This window comes from Crinia signifera, chromosome 11 (genome assembly GCF_055691185.1).
Source record: "Crinia signifera chromosome 11, ASM5569118v1, whole genome shotgun sequence".
NCBI classification, from domain to species: domain Eukaryota; kingdom Metazoa; phylum Chordata; class Amphibia; order Anura; family Myobatrachidae; genus Crinia; species Crinia signifera.
This window is the reverse complement of record NC_139227.1, coordinates 77,886,407-77,907,077: the sequence shown is the minus strand read 5'-3', so window position 1 is coordinate 77,907,077 and position 20,671 is coordinate 77,886,407. Positions and strand designations below refer to the sequence as shown.

The window sequence follows — 20,671 nt, the reverse complement described above, 5'->3', positions numbered from 1 at the left end:
GGCACTGTGGGGGCATATGTGGCACTGTGGGGGCATATGTGGCGCTGTGGGGGCATATCTGGCACTGTGGGGGCATATGTGGCGCTGTGGGGGCATATCTGGCACTGTGGGGGCATATATCTGTGGCACTGTGGGGGCATATGTGTCGCACTGTGGGGGTATATATTTGTGGCGCTGTGGGGGCATATCTGGCACTGTGGGGGCATATTTGGCACTGGTGGCATATGTGTGGCACTGTGGGGGCATAGCTGTCACTGTGGGGGCATATATGTGTGGCACTGTGGGGGCATATTAGTAAACGGCATCAGTTGTGCGTCAGCGGCGCATGGGGCATAATTTGTAATGGCCATTACGGTGTGGGGTCTAATGGGCATCACGGTGTGCGACATAATGTGTAATTGTCATCACGGTGTGTGCGACATAATGTGTAAATGTCATCACGGTGTGTGACATAATGTGTAATTGTCATCACGGTGTGCGGCGTAATGTGTAATTGTCATCACGGATAAATAGTGTATAATGATTTAAGTAGCCTGTCATTGTTTGGCCTTGATCTGTGAGGTGTACTAAGTCCCTGTGTGGCCTTCAGCCGGCCAACTTAAGTGCGGGAGGACAATGACAATACCTGCGGTAACCAATGTCTGGTCATGCAGGATGCAAACGTGTGATGTAAGGTAATTGTTTTCCTGCTAGACCACGCCCTTATATTAAGCCACACCCTTTTTAAAATTAAGCCACACCCCCTATTTCGGCGCGCGCAATTTCCACAGTACCATGTTATGTATTTGGTTGGGGGGGGGGGGGGCGCATTTTTTTTCCTTCGCCCTGGGAGCTAAATTGTCTAGAAACGGCCCTGGTGGACACTTCTGCAGATTTCTGGCTTTGTATCTATTACAATGACAGATGAACCATTGTAATCAGCAGACGTCACTCTGTGTTATGACTGTGGCAATCTACTGCAACACTCAGCAACCATTACGTGTGTGTATCCATTAGCAACAGTTAAACACAATTGGGTAAGTTTACTAAGATGGGAATTCTACTGAAGATGAGACTTTGCCCAAAGCAACCAATCAGATTCTACTCCCTATTAATTTAGCACTTTCTAGAAGATAATAGATAAAGGACCAGATGTACTAAGCCTTAAAAAGTGATCAAATAGAGAGTGATAAACCACCAACTAATTAACTCCTAACTTTCATCTTTCAAACACAGCCTGTGACATGAGCTTGACCATTGTCGACCTAGACCCATGTAAACCTTGCTGCCTGTCGACCTAGTGGTGTAGACCCAATGCTTGTCGCCCTAGTTGGTGTAGACCTAACGACCCATGCCCCTTTTGACTGAAGACCATTAGTGGTTGACCATATGACTGTCTATCATGAGTCAGTCTATGATCAGTCCGGATACCACTGTGATCATGGCACATGTACAATCTGCCAATAAAAGCTCAGTTACTCTTCCGAGTCTGCCTAGTACTGATCCCCATAAGTCTTTTTAGACCTGCTTAAATGGTTTTTGTGATTTCTGTGGGCGTGTTGGCTTAAGACTGTACAATGCCACCAAGGCAGGGGGCTTGGGGAACCAAAAGTTCATATATTTTTATGTGGCTCAGGAATTGGGGGGGGGGGGGGGTTGGTGCTTATGTCAACACGGACACGTATACCTGCATACCTGCCCATGACTCTCCATGCTTTGGCATAGTATTATATCCTCCCTCTATGCCCGCTGGGATGGTAAAGTAAGAACATTTACACGTCGACCTTTTGACCATGTCAACATTTAGTGTGTTGACCTTTTGCGTGTCGGCCAATAGAGGTCAACCTATTGACTGTTAACCTAATGAACGCCTTCCCCTGGAGGGTATACGGTCATTCCTAAGTTAATAATTTTATCGATAACTTTGTGCACTAGGCATCTCCATAGACATGTATATCGCATACCTCCGAACTTTTCCATGGCAAGAATAGGGACACCGCTGTGTGAGCGCCCGAAATGGGGTGTGGTTTATGCAAATTGGGTGTGGTATATGCAAATGATGGCCGCGCCCCGTTATTGCCCACTGCGTCTCTGAAAAGATGATGTGGGCATGCGCACAGCGTCTATTCTGTCAGATTGGGGGGGACTCCCAACTCCCCCCCCCCCCCCCCCCCCCCCCCCCGTAGCGGGAACGTCCCCAAAAAATTTGACTTTCCCACGTTTAGTATTGTTGATATAGATATAGTTGCTGTATACCTCTTCCCCTCCTTCCTTTTTTCCCTCTGCCCTCCACCACTCTACCCCACTTTTTTTTATTTATTTGGCAGTTAAAGAAATATTTTATTGAGATTATTGATCTTTATTCTTGGCAAAACTCAGGGTCTGAAAGGAGCTTATGCTATCATTAGATTAGTAAATAGTGATTACCACAGACGGATGCAAAAAACAGAAAACTTATAATCAGATCAGGGCAAAGGACACATTTGTTGGCTCCTAATCTTGTTTACAAATATGAATAAAAGCTGTACGCAAATGCCTGTATAATTGCATGCAGTAACTGTTGCAAATGTTGCTCCCGGCTCTATGTATATTTATTGAGACATTTTGCTAATCGTAGTTGTTGAGTACAAAGTTGCAGCATTCATCGCAGATCGTGAAAGATTTTTATAGAGCAGTGGTTCTCAACCTCGGTCCTCAAGGACCCCAAAAGTGCATGTATTCCAGGTCACCCGGCAGGTGCACAGGGGCACAAATTTTTTACTGACACATTTTAAAAGCTCACAGGTGGAACTAATTATTTCACCTGTGATTCTGGGCCTTATTTTAGTTCACTCTTAAGCTGTGTACACACGGGAGCGATATATTGCTGAGCAATATATTGCCCAGTGTCTCCTCTGCCGGGAGAGCCGCAGAGGGAATCGGCTGGTCACAGGAGCAAGCTCCTGCGATCATAAGGCGGCTAAAAAGTGGAGCGCGCACCTGACAATTTATTGCCGGTGCACACTCCAATCGCTGGCAATATGGTCACTCAGCGACCATATCGCAAGCGATTATAGCCCATGTGTACGCACCTTTAGAGGCAAATTCCTTCTCAGATGGACAAAACCATGTGCACTGCAGGGAGGGGGCAGATGTAACGTGCAGATAGAATTAGATTTGGGAGAGTTATTTTGTTTCTGTGCAGGGAAAATACTGACTGCTTTATTTTTACACTGCAATATAGATCTCACTTTGAAGAAAAAAAACCCCAAATATAATTCTCTCTACACATGTTTTATCTGCAGTGCCTTACTAACTGCTTTGGGGCTCATATACATTTTAAAAGATTTCTCTCAGATATAGCAGTACACACCCACGCTTCTAGGTGCCATGTTCAGAATCTCTTTTCACAGTCTCTCCATATATGGACATAGACACACCCTTTGGGTGGAGCATGACATTGGGGCACTCATTGGGGCACTGTAGAAAATTCTACTATCGACTTAAATCTCCCTGAAACTAGTTTTCAAAAGTAGGCAAGTATGGTGTGGAGACCTGGAAAATGTGCACCGTTGGGGGTCCTTGGACCAAGGTTGAGAACCGCTGGTATAGAGAGTTTTTACACTCCCCTCCTTAGCAGCAGTTTAGACAGTGCCCAGAGATACACTATTGTCCATTTTTGTTTATCCATTGCGGATCAGTTCTTTATTGAAGTTCTGAATAGCCTTAAGGGGTGTACACATGGGCTGCAGCTGGGCAATTTTGACTAAGCAAAATTGCTTTTATGCTGGCCACACATCAGACTAACTTTCCTCCAACCATCCAACGAGTTGCTTGGATGGAATAAAAATATGGTACTGGATGGGAGCAAATGTAATATTTACGTCACAAATTGCTTCCAAAATCTGGAAAAGCACAAAAACTGTCGCTCAGACACGGTAATGTAGTGGAACCTGTTTGATTTAAACAATTTGTTTTTGTCCTTTTTCCTGGGTTTGTGAGCACATTTCTGATTGTCCTTTGCTCCCATCCAGTACCAGATTTTTATTCCATCCAAGCAACTAGTTTGCTTAGACAAAATCGTTATGTCGCTGCCGGAGATATACCGGTGCCCATAGATGGGTATGGATCGTATTATCGACCACCAGGGCTGGCGCTACCACTAGGCAGCTCTAGGCATTTTCCTAGGGTGCCGGCCACTGGAGGGCGGTAATGAGCTGCCTGGAGGAGCAGCAGCAGCAGCAGGAAGTGTCCCGACTCCCGCCGGCGCCAAGGGGAGCAGGAGGAAACACCGTCCTGGGAGCAGGCGACCACACTTAGGCCGACAGTCATTAGGTCGACACCGTTGGGTCGACAGGCAGCAAAGTCGACACCGTTTTAGGTCGACGTGGATGAAGGTCGACAGGTGTCTAGGTCGACATGGAACACGGTCGACATGGGTTTAGGTTGACAAATGTGTTAGGTCAACATGGGTTAGGTCGACAGGTCGCAAGGTCGACATGGGTTTTTTCACAGTTTTTTTACCCGAATGTCGACACAGTCGACATGGACACAGTTGGAAGTCAACTTTTGGACTGGTATAATTATAGTTTGTGCACCGCTATTCCATTTTTAGAACTGGAAAGAAGAGCAGAGATCTTTTAGGATACAAAACTATGACCCATGATATTATGGTTAGACTTGCCTACACTGACAAAAGCCCTCATACTGGCTGCTTCAGTTCCTGGCAAATTCGCAATGGGGACCGATGTGCAGGACTTCTGTGCGGGTGACTTGCATAGTTGTCGTGGCGTTCGCATGGGGGGGGTGGGATGGAGTCGAGCGGGGGGCATCTGCATGCAAACGACCTGTGTTTACTGGGCGTACCCACAAAAATGGTCGGTGCGTCCTGGAAAATGCTGGGTGTGCCCATGCGAACGCAGATGGGCACCTGCTTTCCGGGGGTGGGCTGATGATATCAGCCATCTGTCCTGTTCTCAGACCCAGATGCCGCAAGTCTAGGTCAATCAAGATTGGCTTACATTTGCAATCATCAGCCACCATCTTAAGATTTCGGCCCTGAACGCTACCCTGCAAAACATCCATTCGCAAAGTGGCAGGGATGTTCAGAGCACAAAGGTGGTGTGCATTCGCACGCCCGGCACACAGCGTTAGAAGGCTTGCTTAGCAGCAAATTTTCACTGCTTAGCAAGTCAGAATCACCCCCAAAATTTCTGGAAGATTTCGCTGTGTCAAGTAAATAAATCCTCCTGCATCTTGTCCAACTGACTGCATCGATGCATGGTTATTTCGCAGCGCCCGCGAATTCGCACGGGGACCGATGTTTTGCATACGCGCATGCACAGCAGCTTTTCTGCGCATGTGTATACGCTGGGTGCATTCGAACTTGACTAAAAGTCTGTTTGCTCAATGCACAAGGGGAGGAGAGGTGCGTGGGGTGCCGGGCTGGACCATTAGCATATGTGAACACCAAGCGTTTCATAGGCGTCCCCATGTTAACGTTGGGCGTACATATGCTAAAGCATCCGTGATGCACGTGTGGGGGGCGGACAACTGACTTAACCGGATGTAAGCTGCCCACCCAATTCCATGCAATTCTATAACGCATATGTAAGTGCCTTCACCATCATTCGATGGTTGGTGACCATCGAAAGATGGGGGGAGGTTCCCCCTAGCATACGAATGGATGTTCATGTTAAGCATCCATTTGTAAGCCTTGTGAACAGTTCCCGCTTGCGAATGTGTGGCGCAGGCTAACCATTCACAAGGCGGGGTTAGGGTGACTCGCAAGGATGCAAATCCGCATCCGAGCAAGTCAACCAGAATAAGGGCCTTTATGCAGTCGGAGTGGGCTGAAACCACATGAATAATGACAACACAATTTCTGGCAGATACTCATCCAGGATGTGGTAGAATGGATTCAACAAAAACTATAGACTTGGACTTTTGTTTGGTCTCTGGTTACAATTCTGGGGGATACATTAGAAGAGTAAATATGGGTATTTGATCTGGTGGGACCAGGGTAGGGATGGACATTGACGCTAATGGATAGCAATGATCAATGAGCCAAATTCATGTATGTGCACAATGCAGAATTTTTTAGCAGTGGACAATTATCAATCTCAAGACACAAGTGCCAAGGTACCTTTGCAAACTTGACAGAAAGGGACGACTTGGGGAGGTAATGGAGTGGGTAAAAAGCAGGTATGTCAGGGCAGTTTTCAAGGTGTGTAGTTGCCTAGAGCTGCAGTCATGTACATAGGGAAACATGGTGCCAGAGTCGCTACTACTGCAGCCAATCTACAGAGAACTTTGTGCTGGCTCCATTGTCTGGCATCATCATCTGAAGCAAGTCATCTAAAGCAAGCAATGAGTTAGAACTGGAATGAAGTTTTCAAACCATCTCTCATCTCCTCTGTACAGGTACATGAATGCCATTTTCCAAAACCTGATGCTTTTTATTTAAAAGAACAGTCTGCAATGGAAATGTGTTTTGCTACTGGGAGCCTACAACATCCCCCACCTTTAATCAGATAAGCTGAGCAATGTGTGCAAACACCAACCCCTCCCCCTGTACCAGCTGACCTAACTTTCCTTTAAAATGGGAAATTTGGAGTCTGGCATCATCATCTGAAGCAAGCAATGAGTTAGAACTGGAGTTTGGACATAAACCGAAACACTGCCACATTTTATTTTGCTTTTCCCAAATTACGATCTGTCTCCGCCTCTGAGCTGAGGAAAGCTATGTATTACTCTTTGTTTTACTGTTTCTTTACCATGATCTTCATCATATACCTCTACCCCCACTGTATGCTGTTCCTTCACTAATTGCACACCCTGCCAGCAACTAGCTGGCAGGGTGTGTCAGCTTTGGAAGAAAAGTGGTTCATAAATACAAATATTATTATTACTGCTGCCTTTAAACAGCATGATCAAGATGGCGCCGCTGATGGCTGCCTAGGAGCTGTGCAGCTCAGTCAAATATATTCCCTGTGTGATAACTGTACTGTCTCTGCTTGTATTGTTACCTACCTGGCTGTTTCAGCGACCAGTGGCGCCGCTGATGGCTGCCTAGGCACTGTTCAGCTTGGTGGGTATGTGTTCCCTGTGTGATAACTGTACTGTCTCTGCTTAATGTTACCTACCTGGCTGTAGCAGTGACCAGTGGCGCCGTTGATGGCTGCCTAGGCGCTGTGCAACTCGGTGGGCATGTGTTCCCCACATGTAATGTCTTAATGAAATGTATGTAATGCCTTCTCTCCCCCCCCCCCTCTTCATCCCTGCTTGATGCTGCACTGTAAATCCATGCGCAAGCATACATGGCCAATAAAGTTGATTCTATTCTATTGAACATCCATATCCATTTCTGAGCTGCACTTCTTCTCCTGCAATATTTAGTAGTTCTGTAGTCTGAACAATGTTTCCAATTCAAAGGACTTTGCAGCTTTCTGAGGCGCGCATGATAGCTAGCTTGTTTCTGTGCAGCTGCAGTTACCTGGAAGTGGTGTTTGCAACTCAGCCTATGGCCATAGCTAGGACACAGGGCTCTGTAGTAATCACTATTGATGCCCCACAGAACCTGCATTCAGGGTGCTAAGAATGACACCATGCAGCCAGGATTCCTGTTGCAGCACCAGTCTTTCAGACACTCCAAGCAGGCATTCTGCAGCCAGCTGGAGTGGGTGTGGTATGGCGACCCAACAGTCGAGATTCTGATGGTCAGTACTCTGTCATTGGAAAAAGAGCAAAGTATTCACACGGATAATCAGGTGCTGGGGCAGGAGCTGGATTCCCTAGGTAGCAAAATCCTAGAATCCTGCTGTTTGCAATTTTTGAAAGGGGAATAAATGCCAAAATATGAACGCCAATGTATTTATTTGTGGTATTAAAAAAATATACAGAAAACCACTTTTTTTACCATTTTAGTTCAATTTAATTTCACCTGGGTGAATGCAGGAATGAATATACGATTTGTATGGGACCCCCCCACAGCACAGCACTCCAGGAATAAAAAAAAAAAAAAAAAAGATCTTTAACGTGCAATGTTTAGGGATGCAAACCCCCGTCGTCAGGTAAACAGCATACACATATATATAAAAATGCTTCGAATAGTGGCCACTTTCCATTAATGTTTCATAGCCTTATTGTATACAAAATACAAATAGTCCACCCGAATGAAACGGCACACACATTATGTAATATCTGGGCTCCCGTTTTTCTTATGAGACCGCGTCCCCTCGCGGGGCTCGCCACGCTTCGGGCATGGTGGCTCGCTGCGCTCGCCACACTATATAACATCAACTCCATGCGTAGTTGGATAGTAGGGGTATGAAAAAATGGGGTGCATTTAACATGGGAGCCCAGATAATACATAAGTACCCACATTTATTTAAAGTTTCTTCTATAGTGCAGCAGATTCTGTTGCGCTTTGCAATGGTAGACAGTGATAAAACAAACTCGGTAACGACAAACAGACTTGGAGGTTAGAGGGCCCTGCTGCAAGTTTACAATCTCACTTTCCATTAATGTTTCGTAGCCGTATTGTATACAAAATACAAATAGTCCACCCGAATGAAACGGCGCACACATCAACAACATATTTGCTTTGCAAAGTTCAACTGCCTTAATTGGTCTCTGCTTACCAGGGCCTGGGTGCGTATCCAGGACGAATCAGAAGAAGACACTGGCAGTAGCAGAGGGTGGCTAATGAAATTGGAGCTGGAGACGCTTGTTTCAGCGCCCTCCAATTGTGAAGGCGAGTTACCCACGCGGAAAGATCCTAGCTTTGAATCCTTAGGAGCCTGCTTGCAGGCACCTTGCAGCCAAGCGGGTCCCATTGGCCACCTCTGTGTTAGAATGAGCAAAAAGACTTAAGGAGCCCATATACTAGTGTGATTTGGGCCCTTTTCATCCGATTCTGACGCATTGCTATGGAAATCGCGGGAAAAGTGTCAAATATTATGTTATCCCATGCTCATTGGATTGCAAGATTGACACTGCTGCACCAAGGTTACATCATATCCTGGGACTGTGAATGGGATTGCATGTGATGGATTCAGTATGAAATCCCGGCGGTCGGGATCCCGGCGTTCAAAATCCCGATGCTGGAATCCCGACCGCCGAAATCCCGACAAGGGGGGGACGTGGATCGCCCCCCCTTGGGGGCTCGCCACGCAGCTACGCTACGCTCGGCACGCTAATTTATTCTCCCTCCAAGGGTGTCGTGGACACCCACGGAGGGAGAAAGTGTCGGGATCCTGAACGCCGGGATCCCGACCGCCGGGATTTAAACTGCATCCCGCATGTGATACATCATATGCAAAAGGATTGCATACTAGGGGAGTTATTCTAGTTCATTCTTTCTGACAAATTCCTTCTTAGATGGGCAAAACCATGTGCACTGCAGGTGGGGCAGATGTAACTTGTGGAGAGAGAATTAGATTTGGGTGGGGTTTTACTTCAAAGTGAGATCTATATTGCAGTGTAAAATAATGCAGTCAGTATTTTCCCTGCACAGAAACTAAATAACTCAGCCAAATCTAATTCTCTCTGCACAAGTTACATCTGCCCCACCAGCAGTGCACATGGTTTTGTCCATCTAAAAAGGAATTTGTCAGAAAGAATGAACTAGAATAAGGGCCTATGTATGCGATACTAGCCTTTGGGGAGCCCAGCGGTTCTCAGAGCCAGAGCTTGGAAATGCTGCTTCAAAGATTTAACGGATCCCGAAGCCATGACTGGGATCGCATATGATAAATAGTATGCAAAAGGACCACATATGGTGTATTGTATGCGATCCTGCCGATAGGAAAGCTGTCTGAGAGTTCAACGGAAATTGCATGTGACTTCAAGACTCCAGTAACTTGCACTGGTTTAATGAACTTTAAGGGTTAAATTTACTAAAGCATCTAAAACTTTAAAGAGGTGATGTTGTCCATCCATGGCAACCAATCATATTCTGTTTATCATTTTCTAGGACACAATAGAGAAATGATAGACAATTTTTACCCCTAATGCTTTTTTTCAGTACTTGTTTCCTAGCAGGGCGCCCAGGTTTCCTACGTACGCTCAGTAGTTAATTTAGTTAATTTATTCACTGCACCCTGAGTGAAATCGCATCGCATGGCCCTTTTTTGTGGCGTGAGATGTGAGATGAGATGAGATGTGAGATATGCGATCTCAGTAGTTCATATGGTAAAACACTTAAAACACCACCACTCTCCACGTCACCCCGAAGCGTGGCGAGCACAGCGGAACACGTCCTCCAACCTTTTCATACCAGGGCCGAAACTAGGTGTTTCGGCGCCCGGGTCGGCAGTCATTTGGTCGCTCTCCCCCCCCCCCCCCAAAAAAATCACTGCCTTGGGGTCAGGCAGCGGGGGCCCGGGAACTGGAGAAGGTTAACTCCGGCTCCTAGCGCTGCCGGGAAGTGGGCGGGAGGCAGATTTTGAAAAGACTTGCCGGACGCTGATTGGCTAGTCTTTTCAAAATCATCAGCGCTTCCCGCCGCCAGGCAAATAGCGAGCGGCTGTGTATGTGAAAGCCGCCAGGCAAATAGTGAGCGGCTGTGTATGTGAAAGCTGCCGCTACACCAGTCCCTGGACCCCCGCTGCCAACATACCTGTGTGTAGCGTCCAGGGACTGGTGTAGCGGCAGCCTTCACTAACTCCATCTCCTAGCGCTATCTGCCTGGCGGCGGGAAGCGCTGATGACTTTGTAAAGACTTGCCGGACGTTGATTGGCTGAATTCAGCCAATCAGCGTCCAGCAAGTCTTTTCAAAACCTGCTTCCCGCCCACCGTCCGGCAGCGCTAGGAGCCGGAGTTAACCCACCAGTCCCCGGGACCCCGCTAGGACCTGGCATTAACCCACCAGTCCCCGGACCCCCGCTGCTCATCCCAGGGACCACGCTGCTGGGACACCACACTAGCGCCCCCACCCTCCAGCGCCCGGTGTGCGTGACCCCCTAGCCCCCCCCCCCTAGTTACGGCCCTGTTCATACCCCTACTATCCACGCCGGCGTGGAGTTGATTTTATATAGTGTGGCGAGCTCAGCGAGGGAACACGGAATACATGTAAAGTATTCCGCGGGGCTCGCCACGCTTCAGGCTCGGTGGCTCGCTGCGCTCGCCACACTATATGAAGTGGACTCCACGCCAATGTGGATAGTGGGGGTATGAAAAGGTCGGAGGACGCGTTCCGCCGCCGCTTGCCACGCTTCGGGGTGATGTGGAGAGTGGTGCTGTTTTAAGTGTTTTACCGGTACTTGTGTACTAGCACGGCGCCTACGATAATTAGTCACCCGATTTTTGATTGCATGCCATACGCCCGATGGCATGCAATGCGATTTTGCCCCATATACGATGTTAAATTGTATAAGCACCCTAATGGGTGCTTACAATGTTAAATGCACCCCCACGCCTCCCCCCAAGTATAAACGTGAACCCGAAGCGCAGTGAGCCCGTGAGGGGCGGCGGTACGCGTCCTACGACCTTTTCATACCCCCACTGCGCTCGCCACGCTTCGGGTTCACGTTTATACTTGGGGGGTGGCGTGGGGGTGCATTTAACATTGTAAGCACCCATTAGGGTGCTTATACAAGTTATAATCGCATCCCATCGCATTGTATGCCATATAAAAAGCCATACAATTTTAAAATTGTATGACATTGTGGTGCATCGCATTGCATGCGATATGGTCTGCGATGGGCGCCGTGATAGTACACAAGTACCATTTTACCATATGAACTACTGATATCTCATCTCACATTTCATCTCATCTCACGCGATGTGCGATGCGATTTCACTCAGGGTGCAGTGAATAAATTAACTAAGTTAACTACTGAGATCGCATCGCACACATTGCAAGGCACAAATAGCCATGCGATGCCATTTTCACTATGCAGAATAGCCCTACTAGGAAACAAGTACCTTTTTTTCTGAATATATACAGTTATCTGAAAAAAAAACAAAAAAACTGCAGGTATAGTTTTGGTAAGTACCACATAAAAAAAAGTAAGTGATAAGGATGTTGGAATGAGACGAACATACACATGAAAAATTTCTCTCAGTTCTTGAGTGAGAGAACTCTCAGCATCGAAGGGGTTAAACATCATAATACCCATCCCATGAAGCACTTACATCCGCCTCAGGAAGGATATGTGAAATTTGATCTACTTGTTTTTACTGCAGTGAGAAAATGGAGGTGGGGGAGGGATGGGGGAGGGAGGAATGTGGAATGCAGCCAGGGTGGAATTTTCCAGTGACTTCGCTCTTGAAAACAACTTGCAAAGGCAAATCTGTGCATGTATCCAAAGCAAAGATAAACTTCTCTTAAACCAATATCAGAGAAACAGCATTTCATTGTTTAACTTATATAGCAAATATTTGCCATCGCCAATCATGTAGCACGGGGAGGGGGGGCCAGGGGTTTCAAGTAAATCCCTAATCATATATAAACATACGTATTATTGTATTGAGCATGTATTATATGTGCTGTATATGTATATAACCTATAGATTGTAAGCTTGCAGCAGGGCCCTCGTCTGTCTGTCTCATGTTACTCAGTTTGTTCTATCACTGTCTTTAATGGTAAAGCGCAATGGAATCTGCTGCCCTATATAAGAAAATGCAAACAAATACAAATAAATATATATGTATATGTGCAGTGCTGTACGCATCAGGAGTCCTATCTGTGCAGTGCGCATGTGCCGAATGGCGTGTGCCCCGTGTGGGGTGCTGAGAGGGTTCTGGTTGGATCCCTCTCATAGTCTTCGTTTGGGCAATACCATCTGAAGATGGCTTTGCCCACCACAATCAAGCCTCGGAATCTATCACAAACCTCTGAAAACAGCATTTTCAGAGGTTTGGCTATATTTTTTAGCTTCCGGCATCTCGCCCTATATCCAGGTAACATCTCCGGTAGCTGACTGAGTCATTGGCGTTATTTGCTAGGCTGAAAGCACCCCCAATGCGATTACAAGTATTCTGAGGACAAACATCACAAGCCATAGATCTGCCCCCATAAAGTGAAACTAGTGCTCCCAACCAGGCTGGGTTTTAAAATGACAGTTAGAAGCTGATTGGCTGATGTGTTATCACCTTCTATTCTTAGAGTGTGTACACACGGTTCGATGTTCTGTGCGATCCGATGTACGATTCGATGTTTTGTCCGATTTTTACTTTTTCCTTTTTTTTTTTTTTTCTCTACTCCTTAAGATATGCCTTATGCAGCCCACACACGCACCGATTCCAGCGTGCGTTGTGGGCTTAACTAGCACACACAGCATCGCATCGTATGCCTTGTGCATACGATGTGCATGCGATGCGATGCTGTGCTAGAAAAAGCTAGTACAAAAAGTATGTGCAGCACATACTTTTTGTACTGTACGATGAGGTGCCGCGGGAGCGCGCACCCCATCGTACAGCATCGCACCGCCGGCATCGGCGCGTGTGTGGGCTGCATTAAGATATGCTTAAGATTTTGACTTTTTACCATACAATTTGCTATGCGATTTCCTATTTGATTTACTATGCGATTTCCTATGTGCCTTAAGATTTGCTTAAGATTTTGACTAAGCGATTTTGACTTAACAACAGGATGACTGACAGGGCACTGGAAATCGTATAGCACATCGCATCTTAAGCATATCGCAAGGCACATACGATGCATGCGATATGCTTGCGATTTGTGCTAGATAGAGTGTGCTGCCCACTCTATCTCCCCTCCGATCTCTCCTTAAACGGGAGCGCGCATCGGGCTAGGAAGCCCTTACAATGCATACAATCAGTATGCAATATGTATGCGATATGGCTTCCGATGTTGACGATATCGTCAACATCGGAAGCCATATCGAACCGTGTAACTCTTCCCCAGATTTAATACATCCGCCCACCATCTTATTTTAATGACTGAAATGAAACATTCTTTTGTTTTTATTGTTGTTGCTGGTGTTGTTTTTACACCAGATTCTAATGATAATGTTAAGTATCATTTTGACAAATAAAATAACAACTTTTGCTTTGGATCAAAGATCCTGGCTAAGCAAGGCTCAAATGGCAAAAAAATAGCATAGTAAACAAACAATACAAGTTTTAAACATACTTGTATAACAAGTCATATAGTAATTATTATAACTTCAACGTGCAACACCAAGAGGAATGCTCATTTACATTCCAGAGCTATTTCTGTACGAAGGCTGATGTTCCTAATATTTATGGGTGTATGTGATATGGCCACAATATGAAAAGTTATTTTGCTGTTTGCCAATAAAACCGACTGAATAGAGACATACTGATATTTAGCTTACATAAAATATTTAAGATTTTAGGGGCGATTTATCAAAGCTTGGAGAGAGGAACAGTAACAATCAATCAGCTGCTAATTGGCATTTTAACATACAGGGCAAGATGCACTATGCTTCAAAAGTGATAAAATGGAGAGTGATAAAGAACCAACCAATCAGCTCCTGCTTGACATTTTTTAGACACAGTCTGTGACATGGAAATTAAGAGCTGATTGGCTGGTTGTTTATCACTCTCCATTTTATCACTTTTGATGCTTAGTGCATCTGGCCCACAGTCTGTAAAATGACAGGAGTTGATTGGTGTGTACTTTATCTCTCTCTCTCCGCTTTATCTCTCTCTCTCCAAGCTTTAATAAATACCTGCTCTATTTTTCTTCCACAAAATATGTCGTGTATCTACAGGAGCGAGAGAATGTGCAAATCCTTAGACAGAAGTATGATTGAGACGTGATCCCTAAGCTGCGAATCTTCAGAGCCCAGCGATCAGGCAAATGCTGCCCCGCTAGAGTGTCTCCCCGCCCCTGTGCTGGGCTGCGAATGTGTTTGCAGCTGTGCAAACAGGAAAATCCATATGGAAACACTCACCTCAATTGGATCCACCCCCGCGTGCAGCCACTAAGTAAGTCTAGACTTACTCGCCGATGCGATGACCGTGGGGAGATCGAGGCCGCTGGTGACTCCCAGAAAACGCTGGGTAATGCCCACAGACGCCATCTGCCTGTCAATCCACTTGCGAACAACCAGCGATGACAAGTCATTGCTGGCTTTGTTCATAGGGGGACCCCTCACATGCGCACTGCGTATTGTGCGCATGCATGGTTGTGCAATAATTTGCAGCTGTGCGAATAAGTATGAACTGGGCCCTATATTCTGTGATTAGGCGAAAGCTGGAACTGTCCGCACTCCGGAAAGCCAAACTGTACCATCTATCTGTAGTGACAGAGTGGTTGCTGTGTGACAGCTGTCACATACACATGGATGGACACAGAGCAGCAAAAGTTTCTGTGGGGAGCCGGTGCGGTCCAGACAATGATGGCCGTGCTATCTCTCTGATATGTGCAGCAGCTGTGGTTCAGGAGGCAGCTGTACATCTCATTGAAACAAATGGCTCTGTGACATACATGGGGACATGCACAGAGAGCTCCCCAGCAGCAGAGGTTGCTGCATGGAGCCGGTCTGTTTCGGCGTTCCGCCAATCCCCAATATATTTTGCACTAAACTGATACAATAACAAATAGAACTAATATGATTGCAAAAAAAATTGGATTTAAATATAGAAGATAATTATTTTATTTTTTTAAAGTTGATGGAACACATTAAGCATTAATTGCTGGAAAAATAATGTTACGCTTTAGATTTACTAATACCGTTTTCAGACCGCAAATGCCAGGTTGCACCCGGGATTAGGACACAGGTCCCATCCCCAGAGCAACACGGCGTCTAAAACATTTGCGGTCTAAAAGCTCTGTGTCCGATCTGGCTTATTGCCGGGTCAGTGACATCACATGGGGCGGAGCTGAGCGGCAGCGCGTCACCGGGGGCTTGGGAGGAGGCAGAGCTTGGAGGTGACAGCGCTGCCTCCTCCATACTGGGAACAAGACCAGGGTCGCTCGACACCGCAATAACCCGGGTCTAGAGCGCAGTCTGAAAGTGGTATAAATTAGATGCAATTTGTCCTTCATAGTCATGAAACCTATTAGAAAGCAAGGTTGCAAGGATTTTGACAATTTTCTTTTTTTTTTTTTAATTGAGTCTTTATTTAATTTTTTTTAAAACATAAAAAATTCATAGAAAACACAAAACATATACCAATCTGTATATCCAAAATTTACAACAAGAAATGTAAACATACAACATAAAACAAAGTGCACACTGGTAACACGTAAAGCATTGCATTAATACTGACAATTTTCAATATAATTACACTCTGGTTCTTCGCAGATTTGTAGAAATAAAAAAAGGTCAGTTTTTGTACACTAAAATTAAAAATCTCAGTAATTGACTGTTGCAAAAATAAGAAACATGTTCGTGGAATAAGGTTATATGTTAATTTTGGAATACAAAGTTGCTATATTGTTTCTTTTAACATCTACTTCACATTTACTGCTGATTACACACTTTAGAAGGTTAAATAAATTAGATGTATTTTTATTTAGCACTTATGAGTAATGCAGAAATCTGTAATAGACTTAATAGCTGTGGATTCTAGAACTCTCTGGAAGATTTGCCTCAGTCTCATTTTTTTCTTTCTTTCTTTCTTTATTATTCACAACAAGCGTCTGAGACCAGTTTCAACTGGTTTTCAGACAGATCTATATTCTATTCTTCTGCAGTAAATATCCTTGCGCCCAGTTTGACATTCACAGATGGGTGCGGCGTGTTATTATTGTATATCAGATCTATCCGCCAAGTGAGTGTAGCTACTGGGATAAATCCGCCTGCCTGTATAGTCGGGAGATCAGATGACACTATTTAGTAAACGATAGATCCTGAATGTTAATACAGAAGTTTCCATAATTGTTAAACAGAGTTATAATGAAACAATGTTCCATTAAAGGGCTTTGAGGGGCTTCACAAAACCTGTATTTTGAACAGGGGGAGAAAAAAAAGTCCGTGCGCATGCGTAATCCTGGGCACCTAGAAGTTCTGGAAATTTCCACTACCTTTAAGATTTTGAGCGTTCTTTTTTATTCTATTTAGCGCATAAAACTGATTTCTGCTTATGGGGTATTTCAGTCCCTGTCAAAAAAAATCATTTGGGAACGAAAGCAATAGAGTCAAAAAGATATTTTAAAGAATTTGCTTATGGGACTATTTTTCTATAATTTGGCGGAAGTAGTACTGCAGTACGGAGTTGTCAGTCCCTGAGTACTATATAAGCAGATGGCTGAACGCGGTGTACGCTAGTTCTTCATCGGGTGGAAGAGGCTGTAGAAGAATGAAGCGGCGGAGAGGGCGGAAGAGAAGCAGGTTGCGACTTCCAACCATTGCTGTCAGGTATGTATGATGTCCCGGCAGCGGTGAGTATGTGTTGGGTGGAGTCTCATATACAGCGCTATTTCTATTAAATTTTAATAGTTTTGGAACAGTCTGATTCATCAAACTTTCAACACGGGCTGTAATAATAAAGGCAAGGCAGTATTATGAAACATAATTGCTATAGAAGTGGGTTCTTTAGGGTATCATTCTACTCTACTAATTGTAGCTTCTGTCAGTGGTAAAAACAATATGCAGTAATCATCACGAAATAATGAAGTATAATATCTGGGGGGGGGGGGTGAGTTACTGATGAGTAGGTAACTGTGTAAAGGTTTATGGAATGCTACATCTATGTGGTCCTCTTATGATCCTTAGGAATGGTCTTGAGAACGAGGTGCCGTCAGGTGGTGTGCTGGATCATGCTTGCCCTAGGAAAGAATGTTCTGCTGATCATGAATCCCAGCTGTAACTGAGGAGCACATATAAACCAGGTTTATGCTGCTAGTACTATGTACTTAGTTTATGTTTTAGAATAACTTTAAAGTATTCGTCTAACAAATAAGGATATGACTGGTGACGTCACTGCAGAGTAGCATACAACTGGTGTGGCCACTAGGTGGCAGTGAATGTCTGCTTAAAAATTAGTTTAAATGGCAAACAAAGGTGTGTAGCCTTTCGTTGTGTCTGGTGGGGGGGGGGGGGGGGGGTGCTTTTTGAGTTTACTTCACTTTTATTTTCCAGGTTTAACTCCTTTGTGAAACCTTGAACTAAATAGGCTCCCACTGCTCTGTAAACTTAATGTTGATGTTTTATAAAGACCTTGGGTATTTTTAATATTATAGCTTCTGGCTAGGCCAGTGGTTCCCAATCTTTTTTGAATCACGGCACCCTTAGAATATAAGATTTTTTTTCATGGCTCTCCTAGGCCAATTTTTTTTTAATTAGACTGGGTTTATATGCGATTATTAGGGTCAGTTATGATACAGGGCAGGATTTCCTTTTGTTTGTACACATTATGATTGGCAGCCACCAGCACTGGTTTTGCTTATAAATAATTAACCATTAATAATTTGAGTTGGTCCTGGACCACCAACCCAGGGCACCCCTACATGTGTCCCGAGGCACCCCAGGGAGCCACGGCGCACAGTTTGGGAACCACTGGGCTAGGCTATTCCCTAAACTACTTGAGCGTTAATTTCGTTTGTAGTAATGACACAATTTGTGTAGGGGAGGTGTTGCAGTTATAAATGTCCAGCCTTCCCTTGTGGTGTAGTATTTAAAGCTAGGAAGGGCAGGTGCAAATATATCATTTTTTTTTTTTTTTTTTCTCTCTTGTGTGGGTGGGGAGGGGGGGTGGTCATAAATGGCTATTTTTAGATTCTTTACAGATTACACCCTCATACCAAGCAGTTCGTGTTTCCTGCCACAAGAACCACAGTGGATCCTAACATGATGCTTCCCTTAGCCTGAGATGTACGACCCGAGACCAGTGTACCGTTAGGAGTTTGTCCCTCCCTTGTTGGCCAAAGATGTTTCCTACCTGTCTGATTCTTCATACAAGTCCCATTACTGCTGTCCACACATAGAAGAACTCCTTGGTTCCTGATAAACGTCAGATGTCCTAGCTTTGGGTCCCTAATAAAGATGCGCATCTAGTGTAAACCCTCCTCTACGTGTGATAGTCCCCGGAGGTGCGCTATGAACATTAATCTCTTCACTATGAAGATCACAAAGCCCCCAGTTAAGAACTCTTATGATGCCAAGTCGTGCCCATTTTAAAAACTCTTATCCTTATCGCTATGGATGAAAATCAAAGTTGATAGCTTACTAACCTGCAGTTGCTAGCAGGGCAATATTACCAAGTCGTTATGCCGTGTATATTAGCCTTGTTTGTCGTTGGCTCATTGTGTATACATTTATACTGTAACTTGCTCAATGTATATGAGTTTACTACTTTAGTGTGCGCCACATGAGCTACACACTTTGCTTGCTTGTATGTTTATAATTATTCGTGATTTGTGTTCGAGTCCTTATTCGTGATGCCAGAAAGGCTTGTGTTTTTTATTTCTGTGGTATGGGGTAAAATAGTGGTACTTTGCTGGTCATCTTTAACCAGGTATCCTACAGTAATACTAGTGTAAACAAAATGGGAAAACACATTTGCTGAATGAGGTATCAAATGATAAACTTACATCTACACCTAAGCACAACACAAACCTTATGACTTCATTGAAGATGCGAGTCTGCAAGCAGATATTGTGAGTCCCAACAGTTACAGCAGAGCTTCAGCGACAGCTAAGGATGGCCAAGGAACAAGCCAGGACGTCTGCATAACCATAGATTGTAAATGTATAGTAAGGTCTAAGCAGAACATTCAAATGAGGTCTATTACAGACTAATACACAATATAACATGGAAAAAAACATTCGTTAGAAATCCTTGGTAATAATAGCACCATACTATCTATTTAGGTCATTATTCAAAGTGTATGAGGCTTTGTGTGCATAAATACAGGTACTTGGTTCTGTTGCGTAAGTGAGGATGTGAAGTGGTTTTTATAAAAAAAAAAAAATACACAATCAGTTAATACCTTATTCAACAAACCGTAAATGCAATGGTTATACTTTGCAGGTAATATCTAAGCACGTATATCGTGACTGGATGGTCCGTTAAATAACATATACAGTATGTCAATAATTGCACCAGGGAAATACTACCACAGGAATACAAAATAAACCTCTCTATACCATCTATTTAAACCAAACCTGATGAAACTGCCTTGTGGTTAATGTCAACTACGGATTCAAAGATAATTCAGCAAACACTAAATGATTTCATCTCATCTTCCATTGTTCTATGCATTGCAAATGACAAATCTGCCATTGCAGTGGCTGAGGGTTGATGCTGGGTTACACTCTAGCAATGTAAAGTAATCTAGCTTTAAAAAAAAAAAAAAAAAAAGCATGGTTGCTGATACCATAATCAACAGATCATGTGGGGTCAGGATTTTCTAGCAAGAAAAAATAGTAAGGCAATAGTCTGTTTGGTTTAAAAGGGACTTTGAAGTATTTAACGCCATAGTAGGCATTTGAACCATTATGTTATTTCAATTTAAACGTACTTTAACACCATATAAATTGACCTCTTGAATTATATTTTTTTATTCTATTTAAATAAAATTGAAGTTCTTGGTTAAAATCTAGTCTTCTTTAATTTGCTGCTTTTGTTGTGAATAATTATTTCTGTTATGGCGTTTACTCTTTAACCTGGTAAGTGCAATATCTAAATATTCCTTGTCTTTATAAACTCATTGTTCAAAGTGAGTGTTCTGCTGAGTAACTACTGACTGAAAAGAAAATGTATTGGAACCATATTCCCAATCCCTATGTATAAAGGTATGTAAATTAAATAGGCAAAGTTTGACAACAAT

General features: G+C 44.3%; 1 long non-coding RNA gene across 1 annotated transcript; it reads left to right on the top strand.

Moving 5' to 3' along the window:
• Positions 1 to 16,906: 16,906 nt before the first annotated feature.
• Positions 16,907 to 20,439, top strand: LOC146046035 (uncharacterized). Its single transcript, XR_014465727.1, has 2 exons — positions 16,907 to 17,259; positions 17,617 to 20,439. It is a non-coding gene; the product is annotated as an uncharacterized LOC146046035 (long non-coding RNA).
• Positions 20,440 to 20,671: the final 232 nt, after the last annotated feature.